A 16,107-nucleotide genomic window follows, 5' to 3' on the forward strand; every position below is an offset into this window, starting at 1 on the left:
GGCTCTGACGAAAGATTAGAGTTTGGTGTCAAGGCGAGGCACGGAGCACATGGCAGGCTGGTGCTCAGGGCTGTGGGGCCGCGGGGGCTGCATGAGGTGTGTTTAAAAGAGAAAGTATCAATACAGAATGAAACGCGGCAGGAGACAACAGCTACCCGCCGGCTAGCACCTCATTACACCACAAATGAAAGAACTGCGTAGAATTCCTTTCACTCGTGTCCTGTGGGACAGCAAGATGGACGCACCTGGATAATAGCACACTACACCACCTCTTCAGTCTAAACCCTCAGGTCTAATGCTCCTAAACTGGTGCAATACAACACGTTTTAATGGCTTTATTAGGAATACTGCTTGAGCTCACCTTTACCCAGAATTTACTGTTCTTCTAAGAATTCCTCATAGCGTTTAAATGCTTTTCACTGAGCTGGCACTTGCTCCGGGAAAAGCCTACGGAGGTGCCAAAGGCGCTGCTTATTAGGTAACTTTAATAAGAGCAACAAAAGTGTGTAGTAAGCAGCTTGTGTAATGAGGGATTGCCTGTACACATGTCAGACACTACATAATCAGTACGAGTCTCACTATTCCCCAGTGGAACCGTGTTTCATCTGCAGTTGTGTTAGAGGAGTGTGTGAAAATTGGAGTTGCAAGGGCTTTCGAAACAGACAGAAGTGTTTTTGAGTATTATTTATTGAATAGGATTTCAGATTTGTGTCATGAGGGAGTCTACGCCAAGATGAACTTCAAGATTAAGACTGCACACATGACAATCACTGAAACAGGAGAATTAAACATGAAGCAAAACAAAACCAAGCCATTTATCTCTAAATCCCACGGTGGCGTCAAACCTGTAAGCCTGCTATTTTTCAAGGTGTTTTTTAGCCTCAAAACACCTGTAATAATAATAATTGCGGTAGTAAATAAGCAAAAGCGATGACATCTCCATGACAACAAGTACATGATGGACCCTGCAACTTCATTTAAAGGTCCTATATTACACAAAAAGGACTCATGTGAGCTTTAATCCTTGTTAGAACATTGTTATATCCTCAAAAACATAACTGGAGTTGTTTTTGTATGTTTTATTATTAGTCTGTCCAAATCTCAAAATGCTCTGTTCCACCTTGTGATGTCATGGAGTGGTAGTTTAAGTTAACAGCTCCTTTTACCTTTAGTTCAGTAAATATAGGCGATTCCAGGAGTTTTAAACCACCATGGAGCACTTCCTGTATTACCACATGATGACCTCACAAGGTGGAACAGAGTGTTTTCCGTTTGAGAGAAGAACTCAGCCTAAATATGCCTGATATGGGTTTATGCGTTGGAAATTTGTGATTGAAACTAAACACATCTCCAGGTACGTTTTGATGAGGAAAGATGAGCTCTGAAAACTGCGTAATATGGGGCATTTAATAGTGTGCATTAACGAAATACGTCTTGATTTCCAGTTTTGTGTGTTATTTCACCAGACCTGTCAACGATATGAACATGGACGGCTTGTGTAACAAAATAAGCCCTTATTTTGATTAATGTAATACAGGGCTCATATGACGCAGAGGCCCTTTGATGCTGCAACCTGTGATGGCGGTTTCATTTATATCGGTCTCACCACGCTGCGTTTGAAGTCACTTAATGCTATTACGGCTCCATAAACCCAATACAACACAGAAGAACGAAGGGAGTCCAGCCAGCACAGACACTGATGCAATTCTCATTCCGTTTCCCATACCCACCCACACGACAAATATAAAAATGAAACGGGTTACAACACGACACAAACGCTTACACTGATTTCTTTCACTTTGTCAATCTATCTAAGTGTTAAAATGGTCAATGGACACATGATTATACAGCACTTTTCCGTTTTCAAGACATCAAGGAACCACTCACCCACCCATGCATTTATAGACCAGTGTACACAGACATCAGGGGCGAGGAGGGTTAAGTGTCATGCCAAAAGACACAATGGCAGTGATCATTTGTGGGAGCTGAAATCACATCGCCAACCTGTGTGTCAATGGATCTGACTGCTCTACCGGGATTTGAACCACCAACCTTCGGATCAGTGACAAACATTCGACCAACTGAGCGACTGTCGCCCGATTCTTTGTGGTTACTATTTGTTTTTCAAAGTTTTATGTGAGTGATTTCTGTCATGGATCAGTAAGATTGTCTAAAAATCTTCAGGCAACAAACTCTTCTTGGTGTAGTTTTAGAAAGAAAACAATACAAATAAATACACTGTCTGGTCAAAAAAAAAAAAGTCGCCACCTGGATTTAACTAAGCAAATAGGTCCGAGTCTCCTACAGTTGGTCTGGTCTAGGTTCAGCATCAGTCTGTGCTCAAAGAATGAGGTCAACTGACACCTGAATATACTGAATGACCAGGTTATTCCATCAATGGATGTTTTTCTTCCCCGATGGCACGGGCATATTCCAAGATGACAATGCCAGGATTCATCGGGCTCAAATTGTGACAGAGTGGATCAGGGAGCGTGAGACATCATTTTCACACATGGATTGTCCACCACAGAGTCCAGACCTTAACCCCATTGAGAATCTTTGGGATGTGCTGGAGAAGCTTTGTGCAGCGTCAGACTCGGCCATCATCAATGCAACATCTGGGTGAAAAATTAATGCAACACTGGATGTAAATAAATCTTGTGACAGTGAATGTGTGCTGTAATCAAAACTAAAGGCGGAACAACCAAATATTAGAGCGTGTGTGACCTTTATTTTTTTGGTGGTGACTTTTTTTTTGGCCAGGCAGTGTACAGGTATTACAGATTAAAGATTCACAGTTTAACTTTTCTGGTGGGTCTGCTTGTCTTCATTTAGATAATAGTATTGTTGTTAACATATTTCTATTGGATTTATTCAATTACATGTTTTATTGCTCAAAACTGCCTTTAAAAACATGCATTCTTACTTTAAACCTGGCCTGTTAGAGACACCACAAAACTACGAACCATTTTCTTCTGCTTATCCGGGGCCGGGTCAGGAAGGGTAGGAGTCTAAGCAGGGACACCAAGACTTCCTTCACCCCAGACACATCCTCCAGCTCCTGCATTGGGACCCCAAGTTCCCAGGCCAGCCGAGAAACTGAAAACTGTTCAAAACTACGAACTTAAAAATCAAAATGGAACAATGCCACATTTTTCCTAACACACAGATACAGATACATGCACCAGCCTCTTATATGTAATAGAAGAAGAGTGAATGCACGTTGTCATTTACTCCATATTTTACATCAAAACTACTACGAATATTGAAATTTTCACGGTGATACGAACCATGTGTAATTATCTGTCACATCAATAAAAAATTTCTAACAAAAAGGGCAGGTTTTCCAGCCAGATTCAGAATTCCAGACATGGTTTTGAACTGCAGCAGAAAGTCCTCAGTGCATAACAGAGAAGGGCGAATCCAGGTTAAGTGTGATAGATGAGTCAGAAAGTTAGAGAGAATATCACTTGAAATGAAATTAGTTTTAAGGGCAAAACTTTCTTCTGTCCTTCTAAGATAAAGTAAATATGTAAATGAAGTCCAAATCAAATATTTCATTGATATTATAGGATTGGGAAAGACAGGGAGCAGGGACACATGCAAACGGCACAAAGTGTGTTCTTAGGCCACCACCTGATGATACAGCAGGCCACGCTTTATACATTATGTAGACGCTCGTTGCCATGTTTAGTCACGCTCTATATACAAGCGTTTATAAAGGTTGTGTCTACGGTAACCTTGGTGAGGAAAATGTCTTGTGAGATTGACTTTGAATTGAAAACGGAAGTGAGCGGGGTTTCAAGTAAGAAAATTTCTCCAAATGACAAACATCTCGAGAAAAAACATTCAGCTTTCAAACGTTCTTTCTCATCGTAGTTCGGTAGGTCGTGAGGCTATGACTTCGCTTGTTAGAAGTCATCAGTGTCACCACGGGGGGGCTCCACTGGCCGCACAAAAGGACCTCATCATAATAATAATGACTATTGTTTTCTCGACTCTGACATCCAAGGACATTCCTCTTTCGCAATCACTACACTTTGCCTCTCACAATACGTCTTAACTGCTATAATCGAGGGATTTCTGTCTCCTCCTGTCATTTGTGTGCACTTTAGCGCGTTGCATCTTCCCTCCAAAGCTGTTGGCGGGGTAACGCTGGGGCCAAGTAAGGAAGATGGCTGCCTCCATACTGAGCTAATGATGAGGACATGCTGTTCCGATGGCCGCGTACTCGCCAAGAACAAGTGTCCCGAGGAACACGAGGTAACAGGCTCTAATCAGCCCCAACAACAGCAACACCATTTCAGGATTTTCAAGGAATCATCCAAAAATCCAAGCGTTTAAGGAGCGTTCTGAGTGACAGTATCAGAGGGGATTATCAAGTGCAAATCTGGTGTCTTGCCTTAGTGATGACTATTATTACTCAGATAGAAGACGGATCGGAACAAGAACACCGCGCTGTATGCGAGTGTTTCAAACGGCAAAATATCACTTTAGCCCATGGTTTTCCTTACAGCTTTACTACCACTACTTATTCTGGGTGTCTGCGTAATCCCTCAGACAAGAAAAAATCTATTCTGTCAACGGGACAAAAAGTTGTAGGAGTGAAGATGTTTCGCTGCTCAGCCACTTCTTCAGTTTTGGTCAGACTGATGGTGAACACTGTCTTATATCTATCTGTTTTCTATCTGTGTTTATCGATTTTATTTTACTACTAATTCTGGGATAATACTGGTGTTTAACAAATCAAAGGTGTTCTCCTAGGGTATTCTCATCTACACTGATGTCAAGTAATATGTATAAATTAGACTAGCTTTCACTTTTGTGTACAGTATCTTAGCTGGGTAATCGTTATGGTATTAGCTCTACTTATATCTGTTCAGCCCATGTCCAGCAGGAAGTCAAATATAAACTAGAAAACTCAAGTTAATTGCTTGTTGGTCATCTTTGTGCACTCTCAGGGATAATCCTTACACCGTCTTACTCATAATTCCTTGGAAAAATAAATGCTAAACTGTAAGTAACTGCTTGTAGTAATTGTCTCTGACTAATTCCCCTGGCGAGGTCATTTTGTCTGCTGCCAGCATGGTGTTCTTTGGGAACACTTGTGTTTGGGCCCACCTTCTCTGTGGCGGTCTGCTGCTGCCCAACGCCACAATCCAATCAGGCAGATGGAGGGCTGTTTGAAGAGAAGGGAGACGCTGCCCCCTATGCCAGAGAATACTGGCAGCCCTTGGATTTAATTACTTTCACAGTATGGTAAACACAGCACTGCCACAGGCCCACAATACACCTCCACTTCACAGCCAAAAGCCAAGACGTCTGAGGGCCTTCTTTCACTTTAACACTGTGGAGAGGATTAATGAAGAAAACTGTGCTCACCCACACTCAGGCGGGGAGCAGCATCTTGTACCTAACAACTAAATACAAAGTTTATGTGGTCAAAAACATTAACCACAACATTTCTAACCCTACAAGTGTGACTACTGTGATTTTTTGAACGGTGCATTGGTCAAAACACACATTTTCAAAGCAAGTCTCAAATGTAGGACAATGCTGAATCAGACAGAGATGAATCAATGAAAATACAACAATGAGAAACTAATGATGAGGGAACATTACAAGTCACAATGTGTCACTTTTGCACTCTTTACATCAGAAATATCACAATCAGAACTGATTACTGTTCAAGAGGGAACATTAGTACATATAGTTACAACAGAATGTGCCGCTCGTTTCCTCAGCATAAATATCACTATTTGCACAATACTCCACATTATGCCGCGCCTCATGGCAGTGTATAGGTCCTAAACACATTATGATAAAGAGATGAGCCTATAATATTTAGGCTATAATGAATAACTTTAAGTGTTATGTTGAAAGTATTTATTTGCAGACCATCCTAGAGCATGTTTAGAGGCCTAGAGTGATACTACCACAATATTTAAACTACAGAATCTATAAATGTTATCACACTTGAGCCAGCTGAATACACTAAAATGTACTGTCTATAATCTTCCAAATGTTCCCCTCTGGTTGATCATCAGAAAAGTATTCATACTCTTTTGTTGTGGCTCTAGGTGTTCTCAGCCTGTGTACATGCCTTTGCACTTCACTGTCTGATGTGGGTGATACATACAACAGATTTAGTGCAGATGATGACAGTTGTGAGCATCATGTTTTGGCCCCCCTGAAGGTTAGATCCGACTCAAGTAATAAAGTATCGTTACAACACTAGGAGTAAATATAGCGTCACAAACTAGAACTATCAGAGTGCGAGTCCGTCCTGAGTCGTGCGGAGAAAGCCACTTTACAGGAGCCGGGGAGAAGGGGTCAAAACGAGACAGCGGCACAAACAAGCGACGCAAGAAGCTCAGTGTTTGTCTAAATGAGGTAGAGCTGGAGCTGGGCCGGGGTTATTTCCAGGCCTGTGACTTCACGCTCCGACGCCTCCTGCACAGGTAGTACATGGTTCACCCCCACGCAACCCTGCTCCCTTATGCTCCTCTCTGCTCCCTTCTGCTCCTCTCTGCTCATCTCTACTCCTGCTGCGCCTCTTTGCTCCCTTCTGTTCATCTCTACTCCCTGCTGCGCCTCTCTGCTCCCTTCTACTCATCTCTGCTCCCGTCTGCTCCCCTCTCCTCCTCCCGGCTCCCTTCTGCTCCTCTCTACTCTTCTCTGCTCCCCTCTATTCCCTTCTGTTCTTTACTGCTCCTGCTCCCCTCTCCCTCCCTCTGCTCTTCCCTGCTCCTCCCTCCTCCTCTCCACTCTGCTCCTCCCTCTTCCTTTCTGCTCCTTTCCATTCCTCTCTGCTCCTCTCCACTCCTTCCCTCCTCTCTGCTCCTTTCCACTCCTCTCTGCTCTTCTCCCCTCTGCTCCTCCCTGCTCCAGCCCCTCTCCTCCCCCCTCCTCTTCTCTGCTCCTCTCTCCACTCACCTTCTCTGCTTCTCCCTCCACTCCCCTCTCCTCCTCCCTTATCCTCTCTCTTCCCCTCTCCTCTTCTCTGCTCCTCTCTACCAGCTCTCTCCCACATATTCCACCCTCTTTCCCCTCATTCCTCCTCCCTCTGTAGAGACGCCTCCGCTGCAGCCTCCTCCCCGCAGAGCGCTGTACGGGTTCCCATGAAGGTCACAGCTGACAGGTATCCAACATAAGGAGGAGACGCACAGCTCACGCCGCTGTCAAAACGATGACAAACGATGTACGTGTCAGAGATATGACGATTGTGAGATAATGCTATGACAGGAGCGTTGAATTCCAAAGAACAATTTTGCTTTTGATGCTTATTTAAGTAGAACATGGCAATAAGAAAAGGCAGACTATGTAAGATTGACTCGAAAAGAAACCAAAAGTAGGTAGAAACTGTGGGGCAACATGACACCATTTTGTTACAGTACAAAAATGTGAACCTCAGTTTCTACACGAAGGAAAAAGCTAAATTGATACTATCTACACAAAACTAAAATCGGGTGGGTTTTTGTTATTTTAGTTGTAATACGATAAGATTTGAGTCACTCTTATGGCTTATTATTATTATTTTAATCTTAATCAGTGGCATAAAGTAGTTTCAGTATTATGTTTATGACAATGTTTCTCTGTAGCGATATATCATGCGTCAACATGTGACAGGCCTATCCATGAAGTCCAGTTTTGTTTTACAGTTGTCCCTCACTATAAAGTGGTTCACTTTTCGTGGTCTCGCTCTTTCACAGATTTTTTGCTGTATGCTTTTTTACAGCGTCTGAACGTGCATTGTGTCGTGCGTCCTGATTGGCTGTTGGACTGTAGACCATTGTCCATCAGTCTCCTCCGTGCCGTGTCTCCTGTACAGTACAGAATGTGTTCAGACAAATTTACATAAATGTTGGATCGCAGTGTGACTCTGAAGTGCTGTACGTTTGCAATTTGTTTTCTCCCCGACAAAACCCACAACGTCGATGAAACGTTCTGCACCGAGAAAGACGCCTACGAAGGTTTGAACTTTGAGAGAGTTTAAACAAGAGAGAAATGTGAGAAAATGTTAATGCCTGTGTGAGAAAAGTGTATAAAGTGTGTGGTGAGGGGTTTCACAGTTGCAAAACATATAGAATTGTAAAAAATAAAGCTGACGACTTGACGGATTTCGCCTATTGTGGGTTATTTTTAGAACGTAACCCCTGCAATAAACAAGGGACCACTGTATTTGCGGAGGGTTTTTTTTTCAGTAAACACCTGAATTAGTTTCTCCACTAGTTTCAGTCTTGACGTGTCTGTGTTGACCCAGATATTTCAATGAATATTTTTAACAACCCGTCCCAGTTAACCTGCAATACAGAGGTCGTAAGTAATACTAGGATCCCAACCCATCAATGTATTCTCAATCTCTCTCAAAATGACTCTTTCTTCGTTGGCGAGCAGGAAAAACGTAAGCAGTCTGCCGCCGCTGTGGGCTTAAGCACTTGCACCTCATCCTTCATCGGGGCTTCCTCCTTGTGTGGTTTTTGGCACTAGATCCTGAGTCGTATCTGATTAACAGGAGGAAAGCAAAGCGTGGCCCTTGAAAGCCTAATTGATTAGCCTGTGTCCGCAAAGCTCCTTTTAAATAAAGTGAGATGAATACAAATATACGCGAGCTCGGGCCCACACACCTGTCGCCTGCAAGCGCCAATTTAAAACGCACTCTCTGCCGCTAACAAGCTCCAGCCATTTCCAAACATTTTGCTTTCTGCCACATGAAAACATTTGCATACTTGTTCACAGGGTAGGTCTTCTGCAAACACAAAACAGCAGACATTTAGTAGCGGTGGGAGACAATTGCAGTTGTTTTCCACGAGGGAGAATATTGATTGTGAGCATAGAAAATGTTGAGAGCAGCAGCATCTCCGGCAGAGTTAGCTAAAATCGGCTACGCTCACCCAGTTGCACAGAAATGAATGAGACCCGGTGGCTTATCAGGGCAAACAGACAGCACATTTTTAATGAATAATTAAAGCCAGGAAAAACATTGGCGTGGCATCGCGAGAAATTCTGCTGATGTCATTGCGCTCTCAGGGAGAAAGTTGACAGTGATGCAGAAACAAGTATACAAATGTGAAGTTTTTGGATGTGGAGCTGTCAGTGGCTCGGCAGAACTCTGGGAAGTGGATGCGAGTTTGCTAGCTGCTCGCTGTTACGTATTAACAACACTGTGCTATAGAAAATGCACACTACATTTGAACTTGGACAAAAACAGACTTGGTATAGCTTCAGTGGGCTTGGTATCTAAAAATCTTGCACATAATTAGCCTTCCTTTACCTGAAAGTATTTTCACAGCGGTACAAGTAGTATTTAACATCAAAGGAGCTGAACTATTTCTGCTCCCTCATTATGCAAACATAAGGTGCCTAATAATACACAGTGTTTGCTCTGAGCTAACAGTAGGAGCCATAATATATCAATCAACACTGGGTTTTGAGAACACCTTATTTTCTTATGCAGCACTGAACAAGCCAGGATTGTTTTCTCTTTCAAGTGAAAAGCAAACTGATTGAAAATACAGAGAATTTGTTATTGGCTGCTCAGCGTCTTGGCTTCGGTAATGTTTAGTCTAAATGTTTAATTTCAAAATATTGTAAGACTCTTCAACGCTTGGCATCATGAAGTGGTTTGCAGTGCACGCATAACTAGAAACTGCAACAAAATCAGGCTTTGAGATCTTTGTGTTGTAGAGCGGCCAGGCTGAACCTATCAAAAATGTTTGCTTTGTTCAACATCAAATGAACGCCAAGATTACAATGTGTATTTGCAGATTATGCTTGGATTATTTGTATGTTCAATTTTCTAATAAATGGTAACAGACAACAAAATGTAATAAAGTTGGCCTGCTAACAACAGCAATGTTTTTAATTAAGAGAAAATCCTAAAACAGATCCCACTTCTGATAATTGTAACAGATTTAGCGTGAACAAAATTTTGAGATTATGTCATAATGTAAAACAATGTATTATTAACATGGTCTCGTCTGCAGAAAGAAGTGGAGTAAGAGAGTGCACAGCTCCAGTCAAATGAAGCTAATCGAGGCTAACAGTTATACGGGCCAATTTGGAGCCGAGTTACATATTTTTAATTCTGACCACGTAAGTATCATAGCAACCAAAGAGCCAATCTGGAGCGAAGTCAATACGAACAGTTTAAGACTAAAATGCAGAAGTTAGCCACAGTCAATGGAGCCAAAAACGTGTCTAAAGTCACTTTCTATTTTAACGCTGCTAGCAGGTTAGCTCTGTCCATTTATATATACAGTCTATGCTGCAGACAGATCCAGTGTGAACGTACAGTAAGTCATGTACAAATAACTCTGTTTGTCCTTGGACTTTTATGTGCTGGTCGATCCCTATTTTTCATCGTCATCTCAGTGAGGAGGAAGGAGGCCATCTCTCATGTGTTTGTGTTAGTGCGAGACAGAAAAAAAATACCAAAATAGGTTTTACAGAACACTGTTAATTAACTAGAAATCTGCAGAGCGCTAAGCCAAAACTGAGAGTAGATTAGCTTAAGCATAAGCAATTCCCAGTCATATTTCAGTTTTTATGTCGGGAACGGTGCAACGTATTTTGTAGTATATAACTCATCCATTTAGCTGAATGTTGCAACAGATTAAATTTAGCCAAAGGACAGTGAATAAATGTGATGATAGAAGGAAATATCTTAAGAACGGAGCAGCACGCATTAGACAAAAGCGTAGAGTGTTCGTCTACTGATCAGAAGGTCGGTGTGTGTGAATGGGTGACTAGTTCCTTGATATAAAGCGCTTTTGAGTGTCTTGAACGTGGAAAAGCGCTATTTAAATATCTGATCATTTACCATTTTACAAAGAATCCTTCCAGCAACGTACATATTTGCATTGCGTTACCCCTTTGCAGTCCTTCCAAGGCTAAGTCCTCTGAAGAAACCGCATCAAACTTGCCTGAAAGATAATCAATAGCAGGTAAGGACGGTAAGGACTATGGAATTATGACGCACATAGATGTGACAAGAACAAATACAGACCTCTTCTTTTCTTTCATAGGGATTTTGTACATGTTGGACGTGCAAATCCTTGAGTCACAAATACAGTGAATACAATCGCTTTCAGCTCTGGGCCTTGCTCACTCGATACATAAAGGGATTCCAGACCTATTGTTATGAACGCGTCGGTAGTTGCGGATCCAACGCCTGTAAAACTTCAGACTCCATCGACATAATAATGATGTTTGGAAAGCTGCCGTGATCGTAATCCACTTGAAGGTCGTCTGGTGAGGTGCGTCCCGTTTAATTCGTAATATATATACAAAGCCCCCCGCCGCACGTTTATCTGCGCTAGCCTGCCTGATATGTTTTTTTTCATTATATGCTTTCGCTGCAGATGCTTCCTTCTCTTTAGCCAGTCAGCAAACACAGGGCTACAAGCTAATCTTATCATCATTACATTATGTATTTGTGTTGTCGAGATTACGGCCGTATCCTCTATAGCTTTCAGGGGGATCGCCGTGACTCGAGTAAACACGCAAACACATGCAGTTAGAGCTGGGAGAAGAGTCCAAGGTACATACAATGACATCCAATAGAGACGATCATGATGCAGGCAGGATGGGAGTTACTGTAATGGCGGATGGTCCCCCGCTAACCACAGGATTGGCGGTTTGATCCCTGCTGCATCGCGTACCGCTAAATACTTTTGATTGATTTGCTTTAGTTGGAGTTTGCGTCAAGACAAACACATCATTTACATAATAATCATACAGTCTAAACAAAAGAAAATGAAAACAGAGGGGGAAGAAGACAAACAAAACTTAACCTACCCTTGTACTATAACCCTGTACTTCATGCAAGACACAAGCTTTTCAAACTCTTTTTCATTTAGAAGTTGAAGCTAGTGCAAAATAGTGATGGACTTGGCTCTTTTAGGGGATTCGAATCGTTCATTTCAAAGAGCTGTTCAAAAGTCTGGCTCTTTTACTATGTATTTATATGACAGCCAATGCGAGAACTTATTTTATTTACAGTTTAATCACAGAGAAGAAAGAATTTGACCAAGGTTTAGATCTGTTTAAAATAGTTCAAACTGAGAGTGGGGATGTGTTTGCCCTTTGGAATGATGAAAGTCTAAATAAAACGTTGCGCTACAATAATAATAATTAAAAACTGACTGTTATTATGATGTGAAATCTGCACAAAGCTCTCACTCGTGTCACCTGCTCCGCTTCTGGTCTGATTCTTGCGTTGGTTCAGCGTTAATCAGTGGAAAAATGGATAAAAAATTAGAAAAAGATTTGGTTCTTTGGTTAGACTTGGTTCCAATCGTTCAGGAACCGTTCAAAAGAGCCGGCGATTCTTAAACGATATGTGTTTTCTTTCATTTTCATTCTAATTTTAATATTTTACTATTGTTACGTTCTGCAGTTTCATGTGATCTGTGAGGATTATCGTGACCTGCAATCTGCTACAAATATTCCAGTTATTATAGTACTAATTAGCATCGTAGCATCCGTGATAAACTTCAGTGTAATATCACTCACGAAGAGGTAAAACATGTTAGCAATGTAAGAAGATAAACAAACATGTAACCCAAAGGCGCTGACCTTAATCAGAGCCTGAGCCGTTTGTACTTTTGAAATTGGCTTCTGTCTTAATAATTTATTCGCATTGGCGTCCATAATAAATCTCTGACTGCAAGTCGGGCTCTGACAGCACTTTTGGTCTTTAATTCAAATCAATTGCAAACAACCATCTTTCATCTCACCTCCAAACACTACACACCGGGGATTTATAATTCAGAATCAAGGATGTGAGATTTAAGAGTCAATGTTTACTATAAGAAAAGGTCAAGGCTCGGATCATAAAATGCACCGCAGTGAAATCAGAAATTGAAATGTTAATAATTCATACTGTTATTGATGTAGGTACCGAGCCAATAAGACAAGAAAAAAGACTCGTGAAAATTGTTTAGGCAAAGAACGAGACAAATGCGAGCGAGTTTCCTTTAACCTCACTATGATAAAACACATACTGGACAAAGTGGAACAGAAATATCCAAATCTAGTTCAAATGTAAAGGCTTTAAACACATGAAATCTCTTATTTTACTTGATATACGTGACAAAAAGTGACACTCAAAAGTAGTTAGATGGTACATTAGCGACTTTGAACACTTCTTAAAATAATAAAATGTAGACTGTAGTAGCAAAACACATCCCAAGCAAAAATATAACCTTAGTGGAAGAATAATTATATGTAGTTAAAAATGAATGCAGAAATGATGTTTTTCTCAATGTGAATGTGACTTACTTACTCTGTACACTGCTCCTTACCAGTTCTTTGGAAACATGGTTCAAAATCACCCTCTTTTTTACCATCAGTGTATTTTGTGAGGCTGCAGGTGCTAATGTGATAATGCACGAGTGTGTGGTGGTTGTTCCCTTCAATTGGAGGTCTGCTTTTTACAAGGCTGTATTATTAGAGCCATAATGCACTCGCACAATGGACTCACAGTGCCATGTTATAGTATTGTAGGGGAAAATGGCAGGCTGCCCTCCTAATCTATGTAACTACTTTATTCACTGGTCTACCTGGAGTCCAAACAATGGATTTGTCCAGATGGATATAGTCGAGCCAATTAAGTGCCAAAGAGAGGATGGTATTAAAGGGCTCATATTAGGCCATTTTCTGATCTATGTTTTAAAGTTGTTTCCTCATCACAAACAGACATGGAGTTGTTTTGTTTCATTCACATGTTTAACACACAATCACTCTATATTTAGGCTGAGTTTTTCTCTCAAATGGGAAACACTTTGGAGCACTTCCTGTATTACAACATGACATCACAAGGTGGAACACTGTGTTTTGACTGCACACACCTTCACTAGAATTATTTTGATAATTTCAACCCAGGAATTGATAATCTCTACTGAACAAAAGGTAAAAGGAGCTGTTAACTTGAAAACTAGCACTACATGACATCACAAGGTGGAACAGAGCATTTTGAGCTTTGGAGATGTAGACAGACTAATAATGCAGGATTATTCAAACATGTGTGAATGAAACAAAACACTACTCCAGGTATGTTTTTTTGACATACCTCTCATTCCAACATGGCCTAAAGCTCATAAAAAGTCAATTTAGTGAAGTATAGGACCTGTAAAGCCGCAGTATGCAACTTTTTAGCCAAAGAATAGACAAAAATAAAATGTATATTTTTATACTGTAATAATCCACAGTAGAGCATAAACTCATCTACCTCCATAGAGAATGTTCCAAAATGTGTTTTTAACTTTCCATTTCCATGGAAACATGCAGGTGATGTGCCACTGCCAAAAGCTGCTGTAGCTTTAAGTGAAGAATGCACTGACTTTTTCCTCCTTGATTCAACATTTTTGCATTTGCTCTGTACTGTTTCATAAAGTGAGTCTGAAGTCACTGACAATGTAAGTCTCATCTCGTACTGGAAAACCACGGTGCAGATGGATGTGGCCAAAGCCAAAGCCGCTGTCACATGCTGAAATATTGACAAATCTTCCAGATGATGTCACTGTTCTGTGACAAATTATTTACAAGTTAAATTCCAGCAAACAAAAGTGCTACAAGAGTAAATGGTAAAATGCTAAATTGTCAGGTAAGTCAACACAGAAGCAGAGTGTAAAGATAGAGGCTCCATTAGATTATCGCAGACAGCAGAGGGCAGAGTTGACAGGACACAGGAGTAGTCAGAGTGAGCCGCGGCAGCAGAAAAGCCTCTCTGTTTGAGGTGACAGCTGTCAGCAGGACTGGCATGTATCTGCGTCTGCTGACAATCACCGCTGACCTGTGATGAAGCTACTCTCCTTCAACTCCCTAATTCTCCCTATTTGTCAAAATACAGCACAGCGCTCAATAGCTCCTCATGGTTACAATATTGAGTTTGTACATCAAACTAGTGCTGGGAAAGCATATTAAAATGCTTTCATTTTGAAGTTAGTGTTTTGCAACGAGGCAAAGCTGAAATAAAAGCTGATGAACGATGATGTAATTGTACTTGGAGTTCTTTAAGTGCACGAGTGGTGCAGACTTTTATTAAGACATTAACTTGTCCTCTGCATAGACCTTTGATTGGTAGCATAGTTCTCCTGTCCTGAACCTCTACAGACATAAAATTGTAATAAATGTAAGAATATTTCCAAGATGAATTTTAAATGCTAAAATGCTAAATGTGGGCTTACCAAGATAAGAATAGTCCTCATTTCCAAAAACACTGAAATAATCTCGCTCATCAGTGGCCTTACACATATCAATTTATTTAGAATAATCTTGTTTCAGAATCAGGAATAACAGACAAATATCTCATCCTTTTTAACATGCCTTTTGTAGAGTGTAAAATAAGCCATTCCACAGTGACCCCATGAAACCGAGCTGCCCTGTGAATGAGAGGGAATTGAAAAGCAACCACCTTTGGCTGCGTCATTCACCTGGGGCTCTTCTATTTCTATGTGCTCGACCAATAAAAGCCTCTCCACTGACTTTGTGAAAGTGACTTTCAGTGCCTAACCATGTAGGGCCATGATAATGTTGGCCATTTTCATAGGCAGGAGTGAGGGGTACTTGGCTTTTTCAATAAACCTCTGGTGATGTGTTTTGTAATGCATTGGTTATACTTCATAGTAAAAAGCCATTCTATTCCTTCACCAGCCGCTGCACTTCGCCCTAAATTGCCTTTTCTCTGACTGCCATTCGTTATGCTTTCCACTCGGCTGCGCAGATATCATTTATTTATTTTATGAAACAACAACCCCCGTCAAAACAAAACAAGTTCACCTCCTACCCACCTACAAACTGGCAGCTGGATGGATGGGCGCGGCGGCTGACCTGCAGCCCAAATGGACAGGGCCATGATGAATGTGGAAAAGCATTATCGGGCTTCATAATGGGGATGAATGAAAAGACGAGCGGATCAATGGAGAAAAGGTAAGAAATGAACATCCAGGCTGTTTGTATAATGACCAAATACTTCATAGAAAGATGGTGGAAGTGGGAGAATGGAGAGCCAATGCAACTGATTCCCCATTATGTGAAACTCAATTTTCCCTCCCGCTTGTCTTTTATCTGCTGCCATTATGGAGACTGTGTTTGTCTGGTGGC

The sequence above is a fragment of the Periophthalmus magnuspinnatus genome, chromosome 17 (assembly GCF_009829125.3).
Source record: "Periophthalmus magnuspinnatus isolate fPerMag1 chromosome 17, fPerMag1.2.pri, whole genome shotgun sequence".
In the NCBI taxonomy this organism is placed as follows: Eukaryota; Metazoa; Chordata; class Actinopteri; order Gobiiformes; family Gobiidae; genus Periophthalmus; species Periophthalmus magnuspinnatus.